This window comes from Corylus avellana, chromosome 3 (genome assembly GCF_965113065.1).
Source record: "Corylus avellana chromosome 3, dhCorAvel1.hap1.2, whole genome shotgun sequence".
NCBI lineage: Eukaryota > Viridiplantae > Streptophyta > Magnoliopsida > Fagales > Betulaceae > Corylus > Corylus avellana.
This window is the reverse complement of record NC_142492.1, coordinates 19,274,103-19,293,084: the sequence shown is the minus strand read 5'-3', so window position 1 is coordinate 19,293,084 and position 18,982 is coordinate 19,274,103.

Genomic DNA, 18,982 nt, shown 5'->3' with positions numbered 1-18,982 from the left:
ATTAATCATAGTACTAAAAGTTTTAATGTTAGCACATTCACTTTAATATCGTTGTGGGGGCTTAGGGTAGTGTTATAAAATGGGAGCATCTCCAGCAATAAAGTTAGTTTAGCTACTTATTTGCTCCAACAATTAACAAATCATTCTCTTTAAATAATATTTTTTATTTTTATTTTTTCTCCTTTCTCTCTCACACTCTCATTCACGGAGGCACCCATATTCTTTCTCAGGAACAGAACCAGAGCTTGGAACCAAATTCATAGCTTGGCCTTTTCTCTCTCTCACTCTCATTGACTCACGGCCTTCTATCTGAACAGAGGAAGCGGGTTTGGGTCAAAAGGGTCCTCTTGTATGATGTTTGAGAAGAGCAAGATAAAGGGGATGGTGGGTCAATTGGGTCTTCCTGTCTTGACTGGGATTTGATTTGATGCATTTTTTTCTCTTCAATCGGGTCTGTTAATTTCTTCTTATGCATTTCTTTTTGTTTGATTGACTTTCGCTTTGGTTTTGGTTTTGGTTTTGAGCGTATGTTTTGAGTGAAGGAATTGAATTAGGTATGTGGGTTTTGCGTATTTTTCTACGGTACATGTTGGTGTAGACGAGCTAGTTTGGTGGTGGAGATGGAGAAGGTGCGGCGGCAGAGTCTGTTTGGTGGTGGAGGTGCTAGTGCCTTGGTGGTAGTGGGTGGGCAATGGACGGCTTGGTGGCTTAGAGAGATGGTGGGGCGATAGAGTGGAGATGTTGCTACTGTGGCTACAGTGGATGTGGTGGGTGGGCAATGGAGCAAAGGCTTCAAGAGATGCCTTGGTTTAGTGAAGGGTGAGAGGGATAAGAGGGGGAGAGAGAGAGAGGAGAGAGGAGAGAGAAAGATCAGAGAAAATAATAAAAAAAAATGTTTAGAATGAGCTACAGTAGACTACTATAACAAAATGGTTGAAAATATTCATTTTGAAGGGTCTACTGGAGAAGGAAAAATGCTAAATATAACTATATAGTCATTTTGAAAGAGCTGCTGAAGATGCTCTCAGTCCAGGATCAATTTCGAAACCACTCTTTTTTCACGCTGAACAGAAAAAAAAGAAGAAGCATGTCCACCCCTGGCCTTGCTTGATTGTGATTGCACAGGTAAGTCTTAATTATATGCTGTATTCATCTTTCTCCAGATGTAGAATCTTTTCCTTTTCTTAAATTCTAGTTGATTCTACGGGATATTGGGGATCCAAGCCTTACAAAGTACATTGCAAAATATTTTCCAGCATGCAACTTGGTTATGGCATTTAATATCTTTCAGAATTCTATGGGGTTGCATTTGGGTTGGAGACTTTGGCGGGAGGGATTTGAATTTCAGGGTAGAGTTGAAGTTGCTCCTATATAGAAGGTATAAAATGTGTAGATTTGTTAATATTAATGAAATCCACAGATGGATGAGAGACTTCAAAATATGTGGATGGAAATGATTATTTAGTGGAGTTATTGCAAAATTGTCCAAAGGATATCATTAGAGAAAGAACTTCTCACTCTCTTACAATTAATTTTCCCTTTGGACATCCCCAAGCCTTCATTTATTTCTGAAGCCAATTAAAACAATTTGAAGCGTGGTTGTTAGTCCATATCATCTTAAAAATCCTGAATCTGACTACAACGTGAAGAGGGTGGCATATAGTTTAGGATTTCTCTTGAAACTAGAGTTCTTACTATATTGTAAGAATTTTTCTTATAGTATGTGGATGAAACAGTCATGGTGCCATCCTTGTCTTTTAGCTTACTGGCTGCCAGAACTTATGCTATATTTTCATTTATCTCATGGTGCTCATGCTCTGGTCTTTTCTCTTGGCATTGGATGTCCACTTTGCTGATAGAAGTACTCTTTTGGTAAGGATTTGGGCATCAAATCCCCTTGGGTACAAGCAATTTCTTGGGCCAGCCCGCCGGCAGAGCCGGAGTATTACCTGATTTGTGTGGAGGGGTGAATACATGAACTCGTTATAGAAAGAAAAAAAAAAAAAAGGATTTGGGCATGGGGTAGCTTAAATAGTGGACTATTTAACAAACAAACGAGAAATGCAGTGCTGCCATGAATGTTCAAATTGCATTCCATTTTCACGACTATTTCTCTAAAAAGAAATTTGCTGGAGTAGTTATAGTTTTTGACAACCCTTCTCTTCCATGAATCTCTTCTTTCTACCATGGACGGTATCTTCAGGTGGAATTGAATAGAGTGAACCTGTATGTGAGGTAAAGTTGCCCACCAACTGAAAGCTTCCTGTCTTGTCTTCCTCTTCCACAGACAATATTAAGAACTTAAATGCAAATGAGAATGTGGCAACACCATAGGTTGGCTCACTGATGTTTTTCATTTCGTTTGCTCTTTCTAGTAGAAACTAGTGCATAAGGGCCAATTTTAGTATGAGTATTGAGCAAGATTTTTATGAAAGGAGTTTTGGGGGGTGGGGTGGGGTGGGGGCTGTTATTTGTTTTGAAAATATTTTAGATGCAATCATGCATGGATTATATATATATATATATATATATATATATATATATATATATATATATATATATATATATATATATATTACATGACAAATATATAGGAGCCATTTTCAAAAAATTTCTTATAAAAAAAAAAATTAAAAAGCTTGTCGGGGCCACAGCCTCCACAGGCCACAATGTTGCTCCGTCGCTACATAAAACAATGAATATACTTGTAAACACCATCAATCCATTAAAGATGCATCATAAAAATTTGATAAAAAAACCAACCTATATTTGATACATTTTGTATGCATCAATGCTTCAACCTCGTACTCGAACATAGACCACAAGGGTTTTAGGGAAAACTTTATTTACCGTCCTTAAATTTAGGGTTACCAATTTTTTTAAGTTTTCGAGGTCAATCATTCTGTCTAAATTCAATGTTAAATGCTAACAAAGAAATTAAAATCCCCAAAAAACCCCCATTCAAACTCATGGTATTTTTACAATCTTATTAACAATCTTAAGGGTATTTTGAGAATTTCACTCATCAACTGTTTGATTTAACGTTAAATTTTGATGGAAGGGTTGACATTAGAAACTTCTGAAATATGGTAACCCTAAATTTACAATTTTTAATATTCAAGAGAATGATTGCAACAATAATGAAAATTCAAGAGCCATAAGTGAAGTTTTCCCTCGTTTTTAAGCCAAACTTGAGCTACATTCGTTTAGAATGGCAACCAAATTTAATGTAAGACACCTTTATACACATTATAAAGGCTTGATGCAACATGTAATTAGTTTTTCCTAATTACCAGAGTGTGGCAGTGTCATTATAAACCTGAAATCCGTCAAAGTTGTCTTTAGAATGAAATAGGTAGGCAGTGTTTGAAAATGGTAGGTAGTTGTAATATCCCGATAAATTATCACCTATTTATGAAAGTGTTAAAAATCCATAAAGTCAATGATTTCTGGAAAAACAAGCCCAACACAAAAACCCTAAACCTTCCTTAATGGGCCAAAGCCTTTAGAGCATTTTTGCAAGCACAAGCCCAAGTCCACCTTCACTGGATGATCGCTTGTTTAGGGGACCACACTGAGCGCTCGTCTGAACCTCACAACACCCTCGTGAAATCGTACTCTGAACTCTTTTGGCCTATTGTGAACAGTACACGAGAGCTAGATCGGGGACCACACAAGCGCTCGTTGAACATTTTGAGACCGCTATTTTTACCCGCGTGCCACCTGCAACTCTGACCCCTCTGAGATACAATACACAAGCGCTCGACACTATAGTACTATCGTGCGCTCGCCCCTTTTCAGAAGTTTTTCCATTTTACCCTCAGCTTCCTTCCCCTATAAATACCCCCCACCCCATTCGAGTTTCCTCACCTTAGAAATCTAGAGAAACTCTGCCAAATTAGTTTTATGAGTATCCTTGGAGAAGGAGGAGGAATTCTTGGAAAACTTGCTTGTTGAGGTAACCCCTACACCCTCTTTGTATGTTGTTGCTAGCTTCTTGATTTTCAATAGCTTAGTTATTAATATCTAGAAGTTCTAAGCTTTTCAAAGTGTTATGATCATTCTCTTTAAAGTTTCAAGTTTTAAAATGCTATTACAAGTCTTTGTGCCTTTCTTCATGAAACAAGAATGATTTTGAAAAGGCTTTCCAAACCACCTTAGTTTCCTTTTAAAGTTGCTTCATAATATGTTTTGCACTTGGATGTGCCTATTTCTTAAAAAGAAAGATAAGTGTTTTCAAAGGCTTTTAAACACCTCTTCGATCCCTTGTGTTGTGTTTTCTTATGATGTGCATGTTTATTTTAAAGCCTAGGAAGAGAAGTACCAACCCATAGCTTTAGATAGAAGCCTAGGACCCATTTTAAGGGTTTCTGGCCAAACCCTAGCTCCCTGGACGAACGCTTGCCCTAGGGAACGAGCGCTCGCCCAGAGAGCAGGCCACATAGCCCAAAATATGGTCCAAAGGTTTTAGCAGCCCCATTTAGTTAGATGGAACCTCGTAGAGTTCTCTAGTACTGCTTATAATGATGAGTCGTGTTTCCTTATAATAGGGATTCGTGATGTCGGAGGACTTAAGTGAGCGCACGAGGTAAGTAACCACTCACGAACACTTTTCTTAAAAACGTGGGCTATGTTAGTTGACTGACAACTCGTATGATATGAGCATGTCTACTTTTTGTAATAACTTGGTAACTGCTTTAATAACTAGTTGATAAGATGCATTGTATGACATGGGCACCGGTACGTGCGGAATAATGGCCATAGGCTTACTATATAGACTTCAGTCTATGGTCAGATGTTCGTGTGTGGGCTTTGGATCCAATGGTGGTTGTGTAAATTTTAATATACTCGCAAGTGCACGAATCGTTTGTAGTTTAATGGATTGCAAGTGCAAGGTCGAACCCACAGAGAATTGTATTTTTGAAAGAGTAACTTATATCTAAACTAATTAAATCCTAACCTAGTTCCAAAATGTTTTTCATTTTGGGTTTTTAAAACTAAAAGAAAACAAAAACTAAATAATAAAGTAAAACAAAAGATAAAGGTATTAAGGTTTGGGAATTCACACTCACCAAATCATAACAACATACTTCATGTTCATCAATATTAATCCGAAGTTCTCACAATTTAAATATTATGTATGTTTTACTATGCTTCAAAAGATTAATCAAAACCATCACATGTATCCATTCATTGTACAAATCACAAAAGAAATCCAAATTTAATTGAAACACCAGATGTATCCAAAGAACAAATCATAAAGGATATCCAATTTTAAAGCAAATAAAACCAAGCAATCAATTATATGAAGTTATCTTAAATCATCAAGTGTATCCTTGAATCACAACAAGATATCCAAGAATTATTCCATACATTTATAAGAAGTAAAACAATTGAAATTGAGCTCAATAAAATCGGAATAATAAAAACTTACATAAAAGTAACGTTGTTCTTCATTGGTGAGGCTTCATCCCCAACCTTAGCTGGGAATTTAACTCCACATAAATAAAACTAAAATCTAAACCTAAACTAAACTAAAGAGAAAAACTGTAGAATTTAGCTCTCTAGAATTGTACATCTTTTCTTGAATGCAAAGAGGTCTATTTATAGGCCTAGAAAAGTCCTAGAAGCCCTATTAAACCTAGATAATTCGGAGGTCTGTCTCCTAGTCAAAATAGAAGTCTGAAATCGGAATAGGATTCGTCCAAATTTGTATTCTTTTATTACGGGGTGATTTTGGCATAGTAACCTTCTGAACTAGGAAAATCCTATTTCACAATGAACTGTAGTATTTTGATTTAGGTTTCCAATACCGTTTAAATTACCTTAATCTGATACTTGAGCGGAAAGTTATAGTCAAAATACTGAGACTTGTGTAGAATCTGAATTTGAATCTAATCCAAAATTTTATCAAATCTAAAATTTAATCCAATCTGATCTTTAATCTAATTTAACCTTTTTATTGGATTTGATTAAACTTAACCACATCATCTAGGTCTTTTCAAAGTATGCTTTCTTCCAAACTTTGCATTTTTCCCTTTAAAGCTGTAGTTTTTCTTCAATGACCTACAAAATACTAAAAACACAAAACTAACACAAACATTAAATAACGACATAACTAAAGGATTAATTAATATAAATAAAGGGGTCCAAGTATGTAATATTTGGCACTTATCAAACACCCACAAACTTACAGTTTACTAGTCCCTTAGCAAAACAAAATGAAAAATACAATGAAAGCAAGAAACATAAATCCTCTTTCGTGGGAGAGACGATTGCATTTAGCATATGCAACAAGCCTTTTAAACCCCTAGGCATCCCTAGTGAACGAGTGAAGTCTCGTGAGGGTTTAACAGGAATGATACCCACAAAAATTATTGCACTATGTTGTTAAGAAGAAAGAAGTTTCACATAAACCATGGTTCTTATTCATGAGCAAACTTAAAAAGACATACACCATCATCATAGTCAAAAGGAAATCCAGAATCAAATCACTCATAAATGGACAATTGAGTCCTCATATGTTCTAAAAAGTGTAAAGTGTAATTAGCATACAATTATGAAGCTTTTAGTTTAAACTCAAGACAAGTTCCATAAAATTTGTAAAAATCTCTAGCAAATGAAACAAGCAAGGCAACATATGCATTTTTTTTTCTTTTTTTTTAATTAATTAATTAATTATTTATTTTTTTAGGCTCTGCAATGTCTAAATCCCTTAAGCTTCTAATTGACCCATGTAACAAGTGTTAGGCCAGTGATTTCCAAGCCAGGTGGCTTTAGGGCACTAGATGTAGAACATCCCTAAGGGCTTATTAACTTAAGTCAAAAAGGCTACGAAGTCAGATTAGCCATATCATAAATCAACATTGAACTTTATACCTTTTGACTCGAACACTCCATGCTTAATGAGACAAGAGGTTTGGTTACTCAACGGAAAGTTCAACATGATCTTCCTTTTCTTTTTCCTTCTCTTTTTTTTTTATTATTTTTTTTATATCTTGCATGCCAAGGTTATTCATCAATAGGTCATCCAACAAATCTAAAAAAGAACAAGCTTAAGCTCAAACATCATACCTCACAAAGAACACGCTAATGTGCTCATAAAGATTTGTCTCAAAACAAATGAAATCTCTTTTACCCAAAAATAAATCAAAGGACCTCACAAAGAACACGCTAAAGTGCTCATAAAGATTTGTCTCAAGTGAAATCTCTTTTACCCAAAAATAAATCAAAGGACTTAGACTTCTACTAACATAATGATGATGTTCAACCCTTTAAACAATCCAATAAAATGCAAACCACAGTCACAGTTTAACCCAAACTTGACAACATCATAGCACAATTTTTTTTTTTTCAATTTTTTTTTATCACAAAAAAAGACAAATAAAAATAGACAAAGTGTTTTTCAATACCCCCAAACTTGAATTACACATTGCTCTCAATGTGTAGTATAGAAATACATTACCAGAAGTAAGGAAACATCAAGGTGTGAAAAAATCCAGGGCGTCCCCCAAACTTGAACACCAAAACACTTGTCATCAAAACTAACAACAATATTTTTTTTCATAGAAACAAACATCATAAGATAAATTGCTGTTAGAAACAAAAACAAATAAATAAATAAAAACAAAATGTATTGAAAAAGGCAAGAATGAATTTGTGGAGTGAAGTGTAGAAAATAAACTGGAGGAGAAAACTTTACAGTGCTTTCCCCGATCATGCGGATGTCCAATCAATCCCTTCCACCCCTTCTTCTTCAAAACTTCATACTCCTCTAGAAGGATGTTTCGCCATCTTATGTAGAATTACTTGGTTCGAAGGATCTTGTTAGGAAAGAGGTTCCTAGATTTGTGTGCTTGTGTGCACAAATCCTTGAGTATCTTGACATAAGATGGCTCTTTGAGACATTCAGGTGATGAAGCTTTGGGCTCTTGATGTGTCTCAAGAGGGACATGATGCAGGCATGAACTTCAGTACTCACTTCCAAGTCACTGGGCAGATTAGGATCTGTTGGGGGCTCAACTTCTTCTTCTTTTTCTTTCTCCTCAATGTTATCCACAATTTCCTAACTCTCAAGTGTGGTGGTGACTTTGGCATGCTCAACTTGCTCCTCTTCATTATCCATAATTTTATCCTCATCAACCACGTAGTGTAAAATGAATGGACATTTAGTTTGGTGGTGAGTAGGATTATAACAATATTCACAAAACAAGCATGATTCGAATTTATTCATAACTCTAACATAGGCAACCCTAGAGTTATAGGCAACCCTAGCTGTCATGAGTTGTTTTCTTCTTCTTTTTAAATCATCAATGGGAGCATTTGGGCAAATTTGATATACTTCATCTTTAGGAAGATAATTTAATGTAGCACTTTCCTCTCTTTCAAGGTTGGTGGCGGCTTGGACATGCTCATGATAAGAATTTCCGGATTCATCCTCATCAATCATGTAGTGTCCTTTAGCCATCAGCTGACCTTGAAGCTCTTTTTCCTCATTGTTACCCTATATGCTATCATTGTCCCAATAATTGGGTCAAGTTGATGTTCAAATGGATGTCCATTCTCACTTTGGCCAATCCATTCTTCTATCCTTGCGGTAGCTTGAGTGTTGGCATCTTTGAGCTCTTGTTGTGCAAATTTTAATATACTCGCAAGTGCACGAATCGTTTGTAGTTTAATGTATTGCAAGTGCGAGGTTGAACCCATAGAGCATTGTATTTTTGAAAGAGCAACTTATATCTAAACTAATTAAATCCTAACCTAGGTTCAAATGGTTTTTGATTTGGGGTTTTTAAAACTAAAAGACAACATAAACTAAATAAAGTAAAACAAAAGATAAAGGTACTAAAGTTTGGGAATTCACACTCACCGAATCATAACAAGATACTTCATGTTCATCAATATTAATCTGAAGTTCTCACAATTTAAATCTTATGTATGTTTTACTATGCTTCAAAAGATTAATCAAAACCATCCCATGTATCCATTCATTGCACAAATCACAAAAGAAATCCAAATTTAATTGAAATACCAGATGTATCCGAAGAATAAATCACAAGGGATATCCAATTTTTAAGCAAATAAAACTAAGCAATCAATTATGTGAAATTATCTTAAATCATCAAGTGTATCCTTGAATCACAACAAGATATCCAATAATTATTCCACACATTGAAAAGAAGTAAAACAATTGAAATTGAGCTCAATAAAATCGGAATAACAAAAACTTACATAAAAGTAACGTTGTTCTTCATTGGTGAGGCTTCATCCCCAATCTTAGTTGGGAATTTAACTCCACATAAATAAAACTAAAATCTAAACCTAAACTAAACTAAGGAGAAAAATTGTAGAATTTTGCTCTCTAGAATTGTATATCTTTTCTTGAATGCAAAGATGTCTATTTATAGGCCTAGAAAAGTCCTAGAAGCCCTATTAAACCTAGATAATTCAGAGTTCTATCTCCCAATCAAAATAGAAGTCTGAAATCGGAATAGGATTCGTCCAGATTTGTGTCCTGTTCTTGCGGGGCGATTTTGGCATAGTAACCTTCCGAATTAGGAAAATCCTATTTCATAATGAACTGTAGTATTTTGAGTTAGCTTTCCAATACCTCTAATCCAATCTGATCTTTAATCGGATTTAACCTTTTTCTTAGATTTGGTTAAACTTAACCACATCATCTGGGTCTTCTCAAAGTATGCTTTCTTCCAAACTTTACATTTTTCCCTTTAAAGTTGTAGTTTTCTTCAACGACCTACAAAATACTAAAAACACAAAACATTAAATAATGACACAGTTAAAGGGGTCCAAGTATGTAATATTTGGCACTTATCAATGGTTTTCATGATCGGTGCAGCCATTCCCTAATGGTTGGTCACTACAGGATGGACATCACTAGTAACGTGGGCCACCCGAGGTCGAACTCGATCGGGCTGCTAGTTGTGGACGGTAGCGTATAATGGCCGGGGCACCATAATTGTATTACAGGTCCCTTGGGACCGCACCAACCCTGCTGAGAATGGGTAATATCTTGGGTAGACCATAAATGAGAGTTATGACATATAAAACATTAGTTTTTATGCATTAAAATACTTGGGCGATTGCCACCGAGAGTACATCACCCTTTATCAAACTAAACAATATTTTCAAAGGAGTATTAACAGAGACAACACATTTTTTCAAATGTTTACTAAAATTGCACATTTGTTTCTGCTTAAATGGGCTCATTCCATACCCAATTGTGATGTTTACTTACTAAGTCGTTAGACTTACGCTGTTATTACTTTTATAGGGAGCCTGTTACTAGGATTCAGGAGTGGCATGGTTGCCACTATAGCTTTATCTTAAGATTCTTCATACTGTTACCAGGTTTGCCTTTTATTATTGATTAGTTGCTCCATGTCTTTATTTGAGGAATATTCTTGTACCATAATGATTTATAGTTTTTCTCATATTTATTTCACCTTCCTATGCATTAACTCTAATAATGCTTAGAGGGGCGATTCTTCATTTAGCCCCCAGTTGGTTTAAGTGGGGTAATTGCCAGTAACCTTGCCAGGCTGGCCAAGGTTAGTTTTGGGGGTGTTACAGCAGTGCAGGAGGAAAATGTCCCAATAAAAATATGCATGCTTATCTTCTTAAATCCACTTCTGAATATGCAATGAAAGCATAAGTAAATCTCATTCCTTATACAATTGAAAAATGCTAAACCAAGAATAGGAACATCATTTTACAGCCAAACATATATATTTAAGATCAGAGATCCATACATGTCCCATTATTGTAACCCAGAAAGCCCGTGAGAAAATTTATCAAGAGAAAGAAGTCACAACAAAAGCATATATAGAAGAATGAGGTGTTTTGAAATAGGGAAGTATTGTAACATGCCATGCATAGAAGAGTGAGGTGGCAGCTGCACAAGCATCCACGTGGTAGTGATGGAACATACTTGAAGACTAGATGTATTAGAGAAGCAACCGAAATGTGGTTAGCTATTCTCTAGGATCAGTTTTGTTAGTCTTGTTGTAATTCAGTTAGTTAGTTGGGAAGTTAGTTGAAGTTAAGTAGAAAGAGCTGTTAATAGCTTTGATGGCAATGTAATAATCAGCTTTGTAGTCATTTGTTTAGTTGTGAACTTGGAGGTTGAGCATCCTCGAAATGCTTGTTCAATAAGAAATCTATCCATTCTTTCCTTCTTCCACTCTTTCCTTTCTTTTCCTTCTTACTTTAGCTCGATTATAGTGTGAAACATATCAACACTGTTACAAGTGGTATCAAAGCCCTTGATCCATCTAGTTCTTGTTTTTCTTTAATCCTTGATGAGAACTAGATGCACAATGGCAGAATAAGCTCAAACTGAAGAAGCCCGAGAGTTTCAAATTGCTCTCTTGAAAATCAGGAAGGATATTAATGATGCGAAGGGGCGTGCTAGGAGAATGCCTGGAGTAGAAGCACAACTAAAGCAATTGGTGGAGATGATGACGAGTTTGGGTAAGCAGAAGGGTCATATGCATGCAGATGAAGGCAATGAGGGTCCTGCTTATATTGCTCATCAATGGGGAAGGCAGCAAGGGTTTGGGTCAACAAGTTCTAATGAAGGAATTTACTCCAAGGCTCTAAGATTGGAATTTCCAAGTTTCAATGGTGAAGATCCTGATTCATGGTGCTACAAATCAGAACAGTTATTTTTGACTTCTATGAGATACCAGAAGGATAAAAGTTAAGCATCACTTCATTCCACATGGAAGGTAAGGCTTTATCTTGGTTTTAAGCCTTGCATAGTACGCATAATCTTTCAAATTGGAATGAGTTTTTGGTTGCTATTCAGGTTAGGTTTGGTGGACGTTCATATAATGACCCTATGGAGACCTTATCTAAACTGAAACAAACTGGTTCTTTGGAGGAATATAAAACTTAATTTGAGGTGTTAGTAAATCAAGTTCATAGATTGATAGATCCTCATCAACTTAGTTTTTTTTTTGGGAGGATTGAGAGATGATATTAGGCTGCCAGTAAGAATGTTTAATCCTAAAACATTGAATGATGCTTATTCTCTAGCAAGGATTCAGGAAGAATGTCTTATGAATAACACTAAGTCTGGGAAATCAGTGTGGAACTTAGGATCCTTTAGAAACCAAGGTTCTATAAATGAGAACAATTCTGCTTTCAATAGAGGTGGAAATTCCAATGGAAACATGGTTTAATTCTATAACCAACCTAAACAGCACCAAGGAGTCTATCGGGGTAATAATCAATCAAAAGCATCGACAAATGAGAAATCTAAGGCATTTGTGCCAATTCAGAAGATCTCTCTTGCTCAAATGGATGAGAGGAGGAGAAAATGGTTATGTTATTCATGTGATGCCAAGTGGAATAGAGGGCATGTATGTGTTGTACCAAAGTTGTTTTTGATTGAAGAAGTGGAAGGAGAGAAAGAGGTTATTGAAGTAAGTCCTAGTGATAAGGAAGAGGAGGATCCAGGAAAAAAATTTTTGGATGAAGAACCTGAAATATCTCTCAATGCAATCACAGGCACCCCTAGTCCAAAAACCATGAGAATTGTAAGAGTCTTAAGGAATTAGCAGGTGATTATCCTTATTGATTTAGGGAGTACTCATAATTTTGTGGATGCTCAATTAGCTGCAATGCTTGTAATTGTGAGTTCAAGTAAGGATGCTATCAAGGTGAGGATTGCAAATGGCCAAATAATTAGTAGCCTAGGGAGAAGTGAGGATTTGACCCTTAAGATGCAAGGGAATATCTTTAAGGTGGATTTGTATATTCTGTCCTTGGCTGGTTGTGACATTGTTCTGGGTATACAATGGTTAAGGTTGCTAGGGCCCATTCTGTGGGACTTTGATCACCTTACTATGGAGTTTCAGTATGGTAAAATAAGATGTCTGTTGAAAGGATTATAGCAAGGTCCTCAGTTAAGTTTAGAAGATGGGAAGTCATTTAAATGGCATAAGAAGGGCAGTAAAGTGGTTATGTTACAGCTTATCAACACTAAAATGCAGTCATAGAAGGATAAACAAAAGAGGGAAATGGTCCAAGAGCAGCAGTGTGGTCTGTTAGATGATATCCTTGAGAAGTTTGAAGATATTTTCAAGGAGCCTACTGAGTTGCCATCTAACAGATTCCATGATCACCCTATCCCTTTACAACAGGGAGCACAACCAGTGTCAGTAAAGCCCTACATATATCTTTTTTTATCAAAAGGAAGAGATTGAGAAGATAGTGAAGGAGTTGCTAAAATCTGGTGTCATAAGGAATAGCACTAGTCCTTTTTCATCTCCACTTTTGCTAGTGAGAAAGGCTGATGCAACTTGGAGGATGTGTATGGATTATAGATCCATCAACAAAGTGACAAGTAAGGACATGCTTCCTATTTCTGTAGTGGATGAACTTTGGGGGTCTACAATATTTTCTAAGCTAGAGTTGAGATCTCGTTACCACTAGATTATAGTAGTGGAAGAAGATATACCCAAGACAGCATTCAGAGCACATGAAGGGCATTACGAATTTCTGGTCATGCCCTTTGGTTTGACTAATGCTCCTTCAACTTTATAAAGTTTAATGAACCATGTTTTCAAACCACATCTAAGAAAGTTCATTTTAGTGTTCTTTGATGACATTCTAGTGTTTAGTAAGGATGTTGATGCACACAGAATTCATTTACAACTCACTTTAGACATCTGATAAGTACATATTTTAGCCCTTTAATTTATGTATGTTAATCCCTTAGTCTTGTTATCTTGTGATGTCTTGATTCCTTTTGTGTTTTCTGTCTTTTTATAGGTTCTTGAAGAAAATGAAGCATTTCTAGAAAGTTCGGGTCTAGATTGAAGCCCTAATCATGTCGTTGTAGGATTTCAATATTGGCGCCTTTGTGACAATTATATTTTCGTATAATTAAATTGATTACTTTCTGGTTAATTGAATTCCTCATATGAATGTGCTTAATCATTATATGCATGTGTTTGGATGTGTTAATTAAGTCAATTGAGATGAGCGAGTCTTGGGCTTAATAAAGTGACAAAAGAACCTCATCACAGGTTCTTGGTTTAATCAACATGGGGAACTAGGAGTAGATACCATGCCCTACGCTTCATGTGTTTGTCAATTTCCATATATTTATGCTTTCTTAAAGACCAACTTAGTAGATACCATGCTAAATCCTTTGAGAAAGAAAAGAATTGGAGTAGATACCATGTGATAAGTGCCAAATATTGCATATTTGGACCCCCTTTATTTACATTAGTTAATCCTTTAGCTGTGTCGTTATTTAATATTTTGTGTTAATTTTGTGTTTTTAATCTTTTGTAGGTCAATAAGGAAAAACTATAGTTTTAAAGGGAAAAATGCAAAGTTTGGAAGAAAGCATACTTTAAGAAGACCTAGATGAGGTGGTTAAGTTTAACCAAATCCAAGAAAAAGGTTAAATCAGATTAAATTGGATAAAAGATCAGATTGGATAAGATTTTGTATCGGATTCAAATTCAGATTATGTACATGTCTCAGTATTTTGACATAGCCTTCCCCGCAAATATCGGGTTGAAGTGATTAAGCGGAATTAGAAAGCTAACTCAAAATACTACAATTCATTCTGAAATAGGATTTTCCTAATTCGGATGGTTACTATGCAAAAATCGCCCCGTAATAAAAGGTCACAAATCTGGACGAATCCTATTCCAATTTCAGACTTCTATTTTGGCTAGGAGACAGACCTCCGAATTATCTAGGTTTAATAAGGCTTTTAGGACTTTCCTAAGCGTATAAATAGACATTTTTGCATTCAAGAAAAGATAGAATTCTAGAGAGTAAAATTCTACAGTTTTTCCCTTTTTAGTTTAGGTTTTCTTTAAATTTAGGTTTTATCTTTATGTGGAGCTAAATTTTCAACTAAGGTTGGGGATGAAGCCCCACCGATGAAGAACGACATCACTTTTATGTAAGTCTTTATTTATCCGATTTTATTGAGTTTTATATTTCAATTGTTTTACTTTTAATCAATGTGTGGGGTGATTCTTGGATATCTCTTGTGATTCAAGGATACATGTGATGATTTGAGATAATTTCATGTGATTGATTGCTTGGTTTTTAACTCATAAAAATTGGATATCCCTTGTGATTTGTTCTTCGAATACATTTGGTGTTTCAATTAAAATTGGATATCTTTTATGATTTACGGATACATCTGATGATTTAATTGATATTGTATTCCTTTTGTGATTTGTGCAATGAATGAAAACATGGGATGGTTTTGATTAATTCTTTGAAGCACAGTAAAACAAACATAAGATTTAAATTGTGAGAACTTCTGATAAATATTGATGAACATGGAGTGTGTTGTTATGATTCGGTGAGTGTGGATTCCTAAACCTTAGTCTTTACCTTTGGTTTTATTTTATTTAGTTTATGTTTATCCTTTAATTTTCAAAACTCAAAATTCAAAACCTTTTTAGAACTAGATTAGGATTTAATTAGTTTAGATATAAATTGCTCTTTCAAAAATACAATTCTCTGTGGGATTGACTTCGCACTTGTAATCCATTAAACAACAATCGATTCGTGCACTTGCGAGTTAAATAAATTTGCACAACAAGTTTTTAGCGCTGTTGCCGGGGAATTGTTCAACTTTTGAAACCAATTTATTTCTAAATTAGTTTTATTCTTCTACTAGTTATAATTAGGATTTTATTTTTCTGCAATTTGTTTTGTTTTATTCGTATTACTAATAATAAAAAAATAAAAAAATAAAAGATTTTTCTTGTTGTTTTTTGTTTTGTTTGGCTTGTTTTACCGTTCTACTGCAACACCTTCCGCACATCAGCGCGATTGAGCGCACTCATAGCAAAAGCAGCAGTTCTGTAGATATTTACCAAAAATTTATTTTTGGTCCTTTTTGTGAGTTTTTAAATTTTAGTTTTCTTTTTCTTTTTTTTTTCTTTTTTAATTGTGTTAGTTTTTTTTTTTTTTTTAGTTTATTTTATTTAAAATAATAATAAAAAAAATGTTTTATGTTTTATGTGGGACATTTGCATGCTAAAAAGTGAGCGGGAAGCATGAATTTTCATTTTAATGATTTTAATGTCTCTCCTAGTTATAGGACACCAGCTCCTACGCACTACCGTAAAACATTTTACCCACATGAGCCATGTTCATACTGCTCCAATCCTTATCATCATTATAGTGATTGTCCGTCATGGGAACAAGCTTCTAATTTTCCATATGAGCAAATGAACATCAGTTTCTCCAGTCCAGGGCTTGATTCTAATTTCAATTATTACAACTCGGACTGGAACAACCAATCTAATTTCTCATGGTCAGCTTAAGCTATAGGAAATTATGCTTACCAATTTGATGAATTGCACCATTCAAAATATCCGCAGTTCGATCATCAAGCTTAACCCCCTGTTTATCAATCTACCACTCAAGTTCCACAGCCTGCACCACAGTCATCACTAGAAGACATGATGAAAACATTAATAGAAAAAGTAGACCAGTCCAACTCCCAAGCTATACAAGAGCTAAAAGATTTCACCAAACAAACCCTACAAGAATTGCGTCAAGAGCTCAAAGATTTCACCAATACTCATGCTACCACAGGGATGGAAGAATGGATTGGCCAGAGTGAAAATGAACACCCATCTGAACATCATTTTGACCCAATGACTCAATATTGGGACAATGAGAGCATAGAGGATAACAATAAGGAAGAAGAGTTTCAAAGTCAATTGAAGGCTCAAGGACACTACATGATTGATGAGGATGAGTTTGGAAATTCTTATCATGAGCATGTCCAAGCCACCTCCAACTTTGAAAGAGAGGAAAGTGTTATAAGAAATTATCGTCCTAAAGATGAGGAAATTGTGGATAACAATGAGGAGCAAGCAGAGCAAGTTGAGCATGCCCAAGTCACCACCAGAGTTGAGAGTGAGAAAATTGTGAATAACATTGAGGAGGAAGAAAAAGAAGAAGTTGAGCACTCTGAGCAAGTTGAGCACCTTGAGCAAGTTGAGCACCATGAGAACAATGAGCCACCATCAGATCTTAATCTGCCTAGTGACATGAAAGTGAGTACTGAAGCTCATGCCTACATCATTGTTAGTCTTGAGACACATCAAGAGCCCAAAGCTTCATCTTCATCGCCTGAATGTCTCAAAGAGCCATCTTATGTTAAGATACTCAAGGATTTGTGCACACAAGCACGCAAATCTAGGAACCACTTTCCTAAGAAGATCCTTTGAAGCAAGAAATTCTACATGAGATGGTGAAACATCCTTCCAGAGGGGTATGAAGTTCTGAAGAAGAAGGGGTGGAAGGGATTGGTTGGACATCCGCATGATAGGGGGAAGCGCTATAAAGTTTTATCCTCTAGTTTATTTTATACACTTCACTCCACAAATTCTTTCTTTCCTTTTTCATTACATGTTATTTTTATTTGTTTTAGTTTCTAACAGCAATTAATCTTTTGATTTTTGTTTCTATAAAAAAAAAAAAAAAATTTACTGTTAGTTTTTGTTGACAGGTGTTTTGGTGTTTAAGTTTGGGCGACGTCCTGGCCTTGTTCACACTCAGATTTTCTTACTTCTGGTAATGTATTTCTATACTACACATTGAGGGCAATGTGTAATTCAAGTTTGGGGGTATGGAAAACACTGTCTGTTTATTTTTGTTCTTATTTGTTTATTTTTATTTGTCTTTTTTGTGTTAAGAATTTTGGAAAAAAAAAAATAATAATTTGTGCTATGTTTTTGTCAAGATTGAGTTAAACTATGACTATGGTTTGCATTTAATTGAATTGCTTAAAGGGTTGAACACATTATTATGTCATTAGGAGTCTGAGTCCCTTGACTAATTTTTGGGTAAGAGAGATTTCACTTGTTTTAAGATAAATTTTTATGAGCACATTAGCATGTTTTCTGTGAGGTATGATGTTTGAGCTTAAGCTTGTTCTCTTTGAGATTTGTTGGATGACTTATTGATGAACAACCATTGGCTTACAAGATATATAAAAAAAAAATTAAAAAAATTAAAAAAGAGAAGGAAAAAGAAAATTAAAATCATATTGAGTTTTTCAATAAGTAACCGCACATCTTGCCTCATTAAGCATTGAGTGTTCGCATCAAAAGGTGTGAAGTTTAGTGTTGATTTATGATATGGCTAATCTGACTTCGTAGCCTTTTTGACTTAAGTTCATAAGCCCTTAGGGATGTTCTACATCTAGTGCCCTAAAGCCACCTGGCTTGGGCGTCATTGGCCTAACACTTGTTACATGGGTCAATTAGAAAGCTCAAAGGAGTTAGACATTGCAGAGCCTGTAAAAAAAAAAAAAAAAAAAAAAAATGCATATCTTGCCTTGGTTGTTTTATTTGTTATGGATTCTTACAAATTTTATGGAATTTGTCTTGAGTTTAAGCTGAAAGCTTCATGATTGTATGCTAATTACACTTTACACTTTTCGGAACATATGAGGTCTCAATTGTCCATTTATGAGATTTTGGATTTCCTATTGATTGTGATAAAGGTGTTTGTCTTTTTAAGCTTGCTCTTGAAAAGAACCATGGTTTATGTGAAAATTCTTTCTTATTAACAACATAGTGCACAATGTTTGTGGGTATCACTCCTGTTAAGCCCTCACGAGACTTCACTCGTCCACTAGGAATGCCTAGGGGTTTAAAAGGCTTATTGCATATGCTAAATGCAGTCATCTCTCCCACGAAAGAGGATTTATGTTTCTTACTTTCATTTTATTTTTCGTTTGGTTTTGTTAAGGGACTAGCAAAATGTAAGTTTGGGAGTGTTTGATAAGTGTCAAATATTGCATATTTGGACCCCTTTATTTACATTAATTAATCCTTTAGCTGTGTCGTTATTTAATATTTTGTGTTAGTTTTGTGTTTTTAATGTTTTGTAGGTCAATAAAGAAAAACTACAACTTTAAAGGGAAAAATGCAAAGTTTGGAAGAAAGCATACTTT